Source organism: Sphaerodactylus townsendi, linkage group LG03 (assembly GCF_021028975.2).
Source record: "Sphaerodactylus townsendi isolate TG3544 linkage group LG03, MPM_Stown_v2.3, whole genome shotgun sequence".
NCBI classification, from domain to species: Eukaryota; Metazoa; Chordata; class Lepidosauria; order Squamata; family Sphaerodactylidae; genus Sphaerodactylus; species Sphaerodactylus townsendi.
In genome coordinates this window covers 9,114,724-9,126,259 of record NC_059427.1, presented here as the reverse complement: position 1 = coordinate 9,126,259, position 11,536 = coordinate 9,114,724, and the positions used below count along the sequence as shown (strand labels likewise).

At 46.3% G+C, this 11,536-nt stretch overlaps 1 long non-coding RNA gene across 1 annotated transcript; it reads left to right on the top strand.

Annotated features, from left to right (window-relative positions):
* Nucleotides 1–2,841: 2,841 nt before the first annotated feature.
* On the top strand, nucleotides 2,842–10,048 carry LOC125428923. Its single transcript, XR_007243888.1, has 3 exons — nucleotides 2,842–2,936; nucleotides 6,397–6,481; nucleotides 9,791–10,048. It is a non-coding gene; the product is annotated as an uncharacterized LOC125428923 (long non-coding RNA).
* Nucleotides 10,049–11,536: the final 1,488 nt, after the last annotated feature.

The following is an 11,536-nucleotide window of genomic DNA, read 5'->3' as shown; positions in this document are numbered from 1 at the left end:
GGTCCAGGAAGCAGCTCGAACGGCTTCTATTTTTTGCTCCTTTTATGTCCTCTCTAGGATAGCGACTCTTTCAATTTAACCCTATAGAGTGAACCTCATCCCCCTTCCTCAAGAAAATAAAACAGATTGAGGACTCGTTTATATTGGCAGTAGGTGGTCCGGAATCTCCGGATTAACGAAAGTGGATTAATCGGTCCTTCCGCGCTTGGAACCGTTTAGGCCGCAAAATCGCTTTAGCATCCAGTTAGAAATAAAATGGGAAATCAGCACCCAGGCAGTAATTCTCAAAAATGTGCCTCTAATAAATAATGACCACAGTGACATCACGCGAGAAACTGCTACCTTAAACCCCTGAGCGCCCACCCACAGAGGAGGGTAGTTGATGCAACTGTTTATGAGTCGCTGCCCTGATTCGGCCTTCTTCTAATCAGCCTGTCATTCTGTCCCCGTCTTTTCATTGCCTGCAATGCAATTAAATTGAAAACTTCTGATGCAGAAGTCCAGCAGAACTAGCTGTCTTTTCAGGAGGCTTCCTGATGCATCTCTGTTTGAGCCTTGCCTCTGCTAGGGGAAGTGTTATGTTGGGACAGCTTTGCCTTGACTGCAAATTAATGAATCACTTCTTTCCTAGGAGAATTAGCTGCCCTCCAGAGAAGACTGTTGCATCTCTGCATGAATAATTACTTATGCCCTGCCACCTTCCAATTATCCTCAGCTGGTCTGAGCTAATCCTGCCCCTTTGCTACTGTGGGTTCAACTGTAATATTCCTGATGTACACAGCAAGTTTAGCAACTCACAGTGGAGGCTGTCCATTGCATCTCTGCATCATGTACCGTTTTAGGTAAGAGACTCTCTCAGAACAGTGATGCAAAAATATCAGAAAAAAGGATATAAAATATCTGAATCAGAAATTTATTTCAGCAAGTCTTAAAAAGAAAAATGGGATGTTCTTTTGTATTAAATCATATTTTGAATGTAAAACATTATCTGATGAACAAGGTAGATGTGCGGGGGTGGAATTCAGTCTGTTGAGGGTTAAAATTATGTTTGGGGATATATGCATCAAATGAAGATGAAACAGGCTTTTAGAGAAATGGACAGATCTTACATATTAAAGTTAATGTGTGATGGGGGACTGGTATGGTGTTATATTGCCACCAATGGATAGAGCTTCAGGAAAAAAGTATTAAAAATACACAAGATAAATTGCCAATATGATGGACATTTTTTGCTTGGGTGGAGGTTTGGAGATATAAGAATGCAAATGCATGAAAATATACATATTATTCAGAACTCTTTTCCAAGAATCAATAAGATTTGTGTCTCAAAGAACTTGGCCTTTAAAGTAAATAAAGTAGAGTTTCTACCAAAAACTTTTTCAGATCACGATCCAGTAAGTTTGGACTGTAAATCCACAACAGCCAACTATACTATAAAAAGAAAATTAACATATTCAGATGGAGATTGAATGAGATTTTATTACAAAAGGCACGGTGATTCAGGATTGAAATAAAATATTGAGATAATTATTTGAACTTAATGTTAGGATAGTTTGGCATGCAAGTAAAGCTTTTATGAAGGGTTACGTGAATCAGTACAATTCTGTAAAAAAAGAAAAACAAGATAAGATTGCAGAAAGTGTTAGAGAAGATTTTAAAAAGAGCAATTAAAAAAACATCCAAGGGATAAAACTATTTTGCAATAGATAAAAATTCAACAACAACAGATATCAATGCTAACAGTGAGGGATATGGAAACAAAGTTAAAATAGGTAAACCAAAAGAACTTTGAATTTGCCAGTAAACCAAGTTCTATAATGGAAATAACAAACATGCTTTTTTCTTTCTCTTCTGTCTCCACATCATTCATAATTTTAGCATCCTCTTGTGGTCCCCTCTTTAGCCCTAAACTGTAAAGTCCAAATGTTTTAGACTTTGCTTTTTACGAAAATACTTTAACCGTGACTGAATAGTCTACTATTTTATAAACAAATAAATATCCCTGCATGTAGAAAACAGAAGATAGAGTCTTGCTCCTTGACATGCTAGTTTTCTGTGTGAGGGGAATTTCTTGATCAAATGATTTCCTCCACCTGCAGTCTGAAGTGATATAGCCCAAACATGGGATTATCTCTTCAGTGAAAAATGTGCCAAAATTTCTTCTGATCCCCCCCCCCCCCCCCCCCCACACACACTTCTTTCCCGAGGAAGGATCTCGATCACAAGCCTCAGGCAACAGGATGCGTCCCTTGCACCGCAGGAGGGAGGTTTCGCAGGTTGCATAACTTTCTCCCTTCTGCGCCCTTGAGACGTTTAGGCTCCCTAAACAATCCTTTTCACACTTTCGCTGGAAAAATAGGAGAGAGACTGAATCAGGGATTAAACGGCCTATTAAAAACCATTACATCGAAATGATAAACCTCATGTCATATAAGACAGCGCTGAAACAGTTTGCCTCCCCCAGGTAAAGATAAAAATAAATGGGGAGGGGGCACGAGGGAGGGGGAGCACGAGGGGGGGGGGCAGCAGGCTTTTGGGGAGGGGGAGATGCGCCCGTTATCACAGCCGTGCATTATCTCCGGCAGGGGAAAGGCTGCCTTGCCTGCTGCTGTGCTGCCCGCCCCCGCCAGCCTCTCACTGCAGCCAGATCCAGCCCCCTGATCCCCGGGGCAGATTCTCCTTGATCTCTCCTCAGGATCCCTCCACAAGGAGGAATGGGACCCCTTCCTCTCCCAAAGCCCCTTTGCAAAGCGGAGGGGTGGGCTTCTAGGATTTGAGTCCCCCCCCCCCCCAACATTGGCTGTCTCCGCACCAAAGAAATGAACTCCTAGAGAGGCCAGCAAGGAAGGGGGCGGGGAGGCCGCTTCCTTTCTTCCCGGGGTGGCTTTTGTTGCCTCCACTCTTGTCCTGGCAGCTCCAGCAGCAGCCTCTTCCCGGTGAGTCAGAGGGATGGGGATGGGGATGGGGGTGGGGATGGGGGTGGGGTGGGGATGGGGATGGGGGTGGGATGGGGATGGGGATGGGGATGGGGATGGGGATGGGGATGGGGATGGGGATGGGGATGGGGATGGGGATGGGGATGGGGATGGGGATGGGGATGGGGATGGGGATGGGGATGGGGATGGGGATGGGGATGGGGATGGGGGGGGGGATGGGGATGGGGATGGGGATGGGGATGGGGATGGGGATGGGGATGGATGGATGGGGATGGGGATGGGGATGGGGGTGGGTGGGTGGGTGGAGGGGGGTGGGGGTGGGGATGGGGATGGGAGGGGATGGGATGGGATGGGATGGGATGGGATGGGATGGGGTGGGATGGGATGGGATGGGATGGGATGGGGTGGGGATGGGGATGGGGGTGGGGTGGGGATGGGGATGGGGGTGGGGGTGCAAAGCTGGGAAATGTGGGATGGGTAGAAGAGGGATCAGGGGCCCCGATCCGGGAGAGCTGCCCCACAACAAAGCCGGGGGGCGGGGGGCTGCTCTGTCTGGCGCCGCTCTCCCCCCACCCCTCTGCACAAGGCTGTGTGTGTGTGTCAGATGAAGCCCTTCCCTGCATTGCGGAGGTCTGGCGAGTGATTTAGATTAGCAGGGTGCGGGGGAGGGAGAAAGCAACGGAGGGTCTGGACCAGTCCTCTTGGCGGGGAGGGGGTTGTGGGAAAGAAGAGAAAGAGTTTGCATTCATATTCCCCCCCCCCCTTTCTCTCCTGCAGGAGACTCAAAGGGGCTGACAATCTCCTTGCCCTTCCCCCCTCACAACAAACACCCTGGGAGGCGGGTGGGGCTGAGAGAGCTCTGAAATGCTGTGACTCGCCCAAAGTCACCCAGCTGGCGTGTGTGGGAGTGAACAGGCTAATCTTGGCTCGCCAGATAAGCCTCCGCAGCTCAAGTGACGCAGCTGGGAATCAAATCCGGTTCTCCTGAGCAGTGGCGGTAGAGAGCAGGCGTGCTCTCATCTGGAGGAACCGGGTTGGGTTCCCCACTCTGCCGCTTGAGCTGTGGAGGCTCTTCTGGGGAATTCAGATTAGCCTGTGAACAACACACGCCAGCTGGGTGACCTTGGGCTAGTCACAGTTCTTCTGAGCACTCTCAGCCCCACCTACCTCACAGGGTGTTTGTTGTTGGGGGGGGGGAGGGAAAGGAGATTCTCAGCCCCTTTGAGTCTCCTTACCTGAAAGAAGGGTGCGTGTGTATAAATCCAAACTCCTCTTCTTAACCGCTACACAAAAGCGGGCTTTCAAAGCGGGGGAAGAGGGGGCTGGATTGGGGAGGGGGGGATTGCTTAGGGACAGACCTCCTGGCAGCTGCTCCCAGGGGTGAGAGGCTGGCTGCAGAGGAGGCATCTGGGTGGGCAAGGGGAGTATATAGCATCATAGAGAGAGGAGTGAGCATGGGGACCCCCAGCCCCTGTATGTTCTCCGGGGAATTCAAGGCCTGTGCAAATGAGGCTCATTCAAGAAGGGGCTGAGTCTGCAGAGGATGATCCTCCATTGGGGAGGGCAGACCCCTGAGCAAAGTGCTCCAAGGGGTCAAAAGAGGCTCTCTAGGGGAGGGAAACGATACCTCTGGGGCCAAAACCCTCACATTGAGGGCTTGAGGATGGGGTGAAATGTAGGGCCAGGATCTGCTAGGCAGGCCCCAAAGCGAAAGGAAGGGGGGAGCAGTGAATTGGGAGAAGAGCTTCCTTATCCTCCCTTGTTCACACGCACATGGTTCCTAGGCCAGAAGGAGCTAGGAGCCACTTTGTGCAAAACAAAGAATCCCCTAAAAAATAGGAGAGGCAAGAATTAAGACCCACAAGAAATGGCTTTTCTACCCGCTTTAGACGGGGGGGGGGGGGGGGCTGATTGATGAAGGCTGAGGAGGGGCTGCAGATTTGGGGGGAGCCCCCCTTCTACCTCTGCTTCTTGGCAGCCTGGCCCCAGCTGGCCTTTCCTTGCATCCACCTCAGAATATAAAAATGCAGCTGTCACCTTTGCTTTTGGGGGAAATTGATGAGGGAGAGCCCCCCCTTCCAATCCCCCTCTCATTCTCCCTGTTGAATTACTGGCTGCTTGCATTATGAGCTGCTTTCCTCCTATGCCGCATGTGTACAAAGTGGGGGGTCTCCCCCAGGCTCCTTGAGAAGATGCACCAGAGTTGCAGGATCCCCTCAGGGCCATCAGTGCTGGGTGCTGGATGGAAGAACAGAGCAAAGGCCCCCATCAGGCACGCCTAGGAGACAATCTCAGACTTGATTCATACAAGCCAAGACAGTGGGCACAGGTCTTTTCCTCGCAGTACTAGCGTTCTATGGGTGAGGAGTTTTCCATTATGCAGAGAAACATTGATAGTTGTCACATTCTGGGCTGCAATCTCCCCTTGTCACCAAGGGCCAGATAATCCCTGAAAAAAGGATAGTCCCTGTAACTGTGGGCATGATACGTAATTTGATTGTAAATCTGGAACGATCCACAGGAAAAAAAAGTGAAGATTCATTATTTGGAACCCCCCCCCCCCCCCCCCCTCCAGGATATTATGAGATTTTGAGGGCTGTTCCCCTTGGTCTCCCAAGAGTTTGATGTAACACTGGGTTAAAGGATCTTAGGCTATGATATTTGACAAGTCACCATCTTAATTAATTGTATTTTACTATACTTAATATATTATAATTATAGCTTTTATTATAATTAATAACTCTGCAGGTGAGTTTTTAAGGATCTGTTTTTAAAGATTCTCCCCCCTTCCCCCAAACACACAAGGATGCTTGGTCGCAGAGACCCCTACTGCCCTTGTGATGGCCTGAGTCTATCAGGGTGGTGGGGAGGGTGTTAAAGTGTTGGGGTACACAGAAGGAAAACAAGGCACCGTCTTCCCAGAATGATTGGAGGGCCTGAACTGCTGGTTGCTTCCCTCAGAAGGCTGTACATTCAAGGAAACACCTGAAAAGATAGAACAGATGACATACCAAGGCGGAGCCGAGCTGCAGGTCTGTTCATCTTAAAAGAACTGGTTTGACAGAAGTCAGAAAACAGGCCGAAAGTGTTATGTATACTGGTACGATAATGGTTTCACTTGCTTCATTGCTGTTCTATTTGTTTTATGTTATTTTATTCAGTTTGGTACCCTGCTCTTTCCTGAATGATGGCAGGCTCAGGGCAGCTCACAGACATTAAAATTAAACATCGCATATACAATTATAATAATTTAGCATAAAATATTGATTAGCTATTAATTATAATAAACCACAATAAATTAAGATGGTGACTTGTCAAACATCATAGCCCAAGATCCCCCATCCCAGAGTTACATCAAACTCTTAATAATTATTGGGATGAGGAAGGGGGACACTAAAACATATACCCTGTGTCTTATTTTTTCAATAAAGAAAAATTTTGAACTTTGTTTAAAAAACAGACGACACATCAAGGCGGAGAAGAGCTGCAAATCTATTCATCTTCGTAAAACTGGATAGACAGAATTCAGAAACCCACCAGAACTGGTAGATATTCATTCATTGTTTCACATACTTCACTGCTTTTCTATATACTGTGTCTTATAAAAAAGCAACAAATACATTTGAAGTTTGTTGATTTTTATTTTCATAAATTTAAGTGTCAAAAGGTGGAATCACACAGTTGAAGACAGGAAGTCTCCCAGTTCTTTTATTAGAAAAAATATGTATTTGATATCCCACTTTATTGTGTAGTTTGAAATTTCAGTACATTTATACAATATATGCATTCTTGTTGACATATTCCAAACCATACTTTCCCCCGCTTTTCCCTCCCCCCCCCCCTCAGTTTTCTTTCTCATTTATTTAAGTAAGCAGCAATAAGTTCATTCTTTGTGCACTCTTCTCCCATATTTTTTCTTTGACTCCAATGTCTTTCATCCAGTCCATAAATTGTGTCCAGAGCTTCAAAACGTCTCTCTGTTTCTCTTGCCATCAATTATTTCTTGCCATTATTTCAAAAATGTCCAGTTGTATTTGTTCCCATATATACTCAAGCTATTTCAAAATAGTCAATTTCTTCTTATCTTTCCATCCCCATGCTATTACTGCCTGTGCAGCTCTTATCATCCTTTTATACATTAAACCATATTTTTAATCTATTTTATTCTCCTCAATTATTCCTGTAAACAGCAAACCTTTGTTTAAAGCTATTTTAATCTTCACAAGTTTCTCTATATACAACAATATTTTTTACCAATTTTTTTTTACCTCTTTACATTCAATCCACATATGAGTGTAATATGCCCCCAGTTTTCCACAGTGCCAACATTTTGGACTAAGTCCTTTAATCATATGAGCTAGTTGTATTGGAGTTCTATACCATTTAAGTATTATTTTTCTTTCCAACTCTGCATACTTTTCTATTTTTATATTATTTATACTTTCCAGTATGCGTTCTATTTTTTCATCGTCTAACACTTCTTCCTTCTCCCATTTTTGTTTTAAAACTCTTTTCATTAATTCTTTATCCTCTACCATACAATTGTATATGAAACCTAGGATCTTTGTTTTATCTTTCTCATAGCCTTTCAGGCATTGTGCCATTATACATTCTCCTTTTATTCTTGAAACCTTTATTCTTTCCCAAATCCCTCTTACCACTAACCAATTCTCTGCGCCTCTATGAAATTCTGTAACGTCATCAATTCGCCTCCTTCCCCTATTAAATTTGCTACTGTGTGTATTCCCTGTTCTGTCAGTTTCCTTATCACCTTTACGCCTTCTTTTCCTCCCATGCTTGCCAGTGGTGTCAAATTCAGGATGCCAGGCATCCATTTTTTCCTTCATTTCTCCCATATTTCCAACGTCACCTTTCTTGGCCCAATTACTCTTTGTTTTTCTTTATTCATATCATCTGTGAATATTCCATACCTACCCATCCCTTCATTTATTCCATTCTCAAATTTAATCCATGTATCTATTTTATTTTCCTTAATTTCCATCAGACTCTTAATCTGAAATACTTCGTAATATTCTTGCATCTTTGGAATGCCCCAGCCTAGAAGTTTCTTTGTCATATGTATAACTTTATTCATTACTCTTACCGATTTTTTGGTTGAATACCCATGCTTTTAATCGTTTATCCCATTCCTCAAAACATTTCTTTTTAAAATGAAGTTATACTTGGCTGGGGCGGACCTTAAGAGTTTGAGGGCTAGACAGGGACGCACTTAGTGGTTGGCACCATTTGATATAATCAGTGAGGCAAGAGGCACCCTTTCTTAGAACCCCCTCCCCTAACCTGAAATAGTCATTGTAATATCTGCAAAAGCCTCTTAGCAGAGAAGACAGCCAAGCCTAGATGCTGAGCCTGCCACTCTGGGGGGAAAGTGACCCCAAGAAAGTCTACTAAGAGGGTTGCTGAGTTCCAGGTGGGGCCTGGAGTTCTCCTGGAATTGCAGTTGATTTCCAGACTCCAGAGATCTGTTCCCCTGAGAAAGCCGTAGCTTTAGAAGTGGGACATTACGATATACACTACAGTCTAGGAAAAACTAGTCCAAGGATCTGTCCCCAAACCCCCAGGAGTTTCTGTGGTGGATTTAAAACACCCCAAATCCCTTTCCTCCTCTGATTTTGATATTCAGATAGCAATCACTGTAGCGTAGGAGAGCCTCTGGCAGGTTGGGAAAAGATCAGGCCGTTTAGGATAGCAGAATGAATAAGTGAATAAGATGCGGTACCAGTAGTTTCTCTTGTGTTTTGGTTACATTTATATTGGCTCTGCCTGAGGGTGGGGTATTTTGAAGTTTCCCAACTGAGTGAAGTAAATGAAAATAAATAAATTAGTAAAAATGGGCAGGAGGGAAGGGAACTTCTTCCTGCATTAGGATCATCCACAACCATAACCTAACACCCCAGTGCTTGGGGAGCCAGGCCTGTGAGCTGGTGTCAAAGACCTGCCTAGCACAGTGGAGAGACATTTTAGAAACAAGCTGCCATGGTCCAGACAGTCTCTAGCACCATCACCCGTAGCCATGGAAACACCACCAATCATCACACAAGGTGACTGCCCTGGGACAGGCAGAGAGGGGCAGAGCATGCTTGTGAACCCACGCCCCCTGGCACCAGCCTGCTGCCCACCATGTACAGACGGGCACATGGCACATGGGCATGCATTACTGTGAGAGTCATGCCACACCTGCCCATCCCTCCCCAGCACCCTTGGCGGAGGCAGACATGATGGAAAGTCAGATTGTCCTTCCTGCGCTGGGGTTTGAGTGAGAGGAGCAATTCTTTTTGCCAGGCAAGAGAGTTCCAGGCCCCCCAGGCAACACAACAGGAGAAATGCAAGGGCTCAGTCACAGGAGCCCTGAGTTCAGGTCCCACTAATGACTTTGTCTGATGCTCCCCCTCATCTCCCAGATGCAGAGTTGCCAATATCCAGGTAAGGCCTGGAAATCCCCAGGGTTTGTTGCCCCGCTCCCAATTTCCATTTATCCCAGTGACCCATGTGCCTCGATCCAAGCACAGACCATACTCCTGATTCCCACTCTGCACCAGCACAAGATTTACACTTGAGCTACAGTAGCAGGAAACCCCAGTGCCTGTGGATGGGCATATCTCCTGACCCACCTAGTAGCCATCCGAAGCCCCTGGAACAGCCTGACCCAAAATAACTGAAGAACCAGAGACCAATTAATAGCCCAAATGATATTTCAAAAAGCTTGGTATGTAGCACTGCGAAATATGACAAACCACACTTTTGTTCTTATCCACCAGGTGTCATCATTCACTTTTGTTTTCTTTCTGACATGTTGATATCTTCCTCCTACTCACCCACCCACCCACCCACAGAAAGAAGCCTGCCTTCATACCCAAGCGAGTAAAGGAATCTTTTCACACTCAGAGGCGACCCAGTAGAAGAAGAAGATGGAAGAGCAGCACCTAGGAGGACCTGGACTTGACAAGAGGGCAAGGAAAGACCCCCATCTCATCCAAGCTGGGAGTGGTGTTGCATTCTGGGAGAGAGCTGTGCCAGAGGTCTGGGATCAGGAGCCCGTGAACTCAGAAGAACTTTGCCAACTCTTCCGGCAGTTCTGCTACCATGATGCTGATGGGTTCTTTTAGAGGTTTGCAGCCAGCTCCATGGATTCTCTTTTGTAGAAGTCGCTGGCTGAAGCCGGAGAGGCACTCCAAGAAGCAGATCCTGGACCTGGTGGATCCTGGAGCATTTCTGACCATCCTGCCCCAGGAAATGCAAGCGCTGGGTCAGAGGGATGTGGGCGGAGACCAAGTTCCCTAAGCAGTGGCCTCCTGGCCGAGGGTTTCCTCCTGAGTCAGGCAGAGGAGAACAGGCAGGCAGAACAGGTGAGGGCTTCTCTTTCCAGATATGTTTCAATCATCTGAATGGAAGATTAAAGATCAGCAGCCCCTTCTTTTGGGGAATTTCTTATTCCTCCAGATAGTTCACCAGTGTTGAAAGAAAACCCCACCAGGCCTACTTAAAGAAATATTCAGAGTCTGGGAGCGGGGCAGGATCTGTTCCTTGGTGTAGTGGTTAAGAGCGGCGGATTCTACACCGGAGAACTGGATTTAATTCTGCACTCCTCCACATGAGTGGAGGACTCCAGTCTGGTGAACCAGGTTTGTTTGCCAGCTCCCCCTCATGGAGCCTGTGGTAGTCACATTTCTCTCCAAATTCCTTTGGTTAGTCAAAGTTCTCTCCAAAATTCTCTGAGCCCCACCCACCTCAGGTGTCTGTTGTGGGGAGAAGAAGGGAAGGAGTTTGTCAGCCACTTTGACACTCTTTTAGGTCAAGAAAAGTGGGGTATAAATCAAAACTCTTCTCCTTCTACTCCTTCTCTTACTTGTTGCTGTTGCTGCTGTTTCAGAGATTGGGTCTATCCGTGAAGATGGAAGTTAAGTTGGAAAGAGCTCCGTTGGAGGAAGGGCAGCTGGGCCAGGCCCTGGAATGTCCCCAAGATGCCCTCTCATGTGGTAAGGACTCAATCTGACTCGGTCAGATTGGGGCACCCAGTTAATTCGACGGGTAAAGAATTCTGGTCAGGGGAAAAAAGAAACACTTCTTCATCCAAATTATGGTGTTCAATGTTCAATATCATAAAAGTGGATTAGAAAATTCATGGAGGCAGCTCCTCACATTGATTACAATATTCATATCCCTCCTTTCTCCATTGGAGCGACTAAAAGTTGCTCAAAACAAAAGGTAGACAAATCTCAACCAACTTCTTCAGTCTTTTGAACAAACAAAGTCTGCATGTTCTGGTCAGCACAGCTCTAAGTGTTTTCTGCTCAGCTTATTGGGCCATTTGACTCGGCACTGTAGGAAATAGAGCCCTGGATGAGGGATGCCGGACTGGGGGCGGGCAGGGCTTGAGGTGGGTGTGATGCCATGTTGATGTTGCCTGTGGCCAAAAACCCAGATGTGACATCAGTGGATCAGCAGATGCTATGGACACCCATTGAGATTACTCTCCGTTTCTGCAGATACTTAATTCACATCCGGGGTTTTTTTTACCCTGGTGTGCTAGTGACGTGCCAGATGATTTCCTTTCTGCCTCCCTGTTTTTCTTCCAGCAG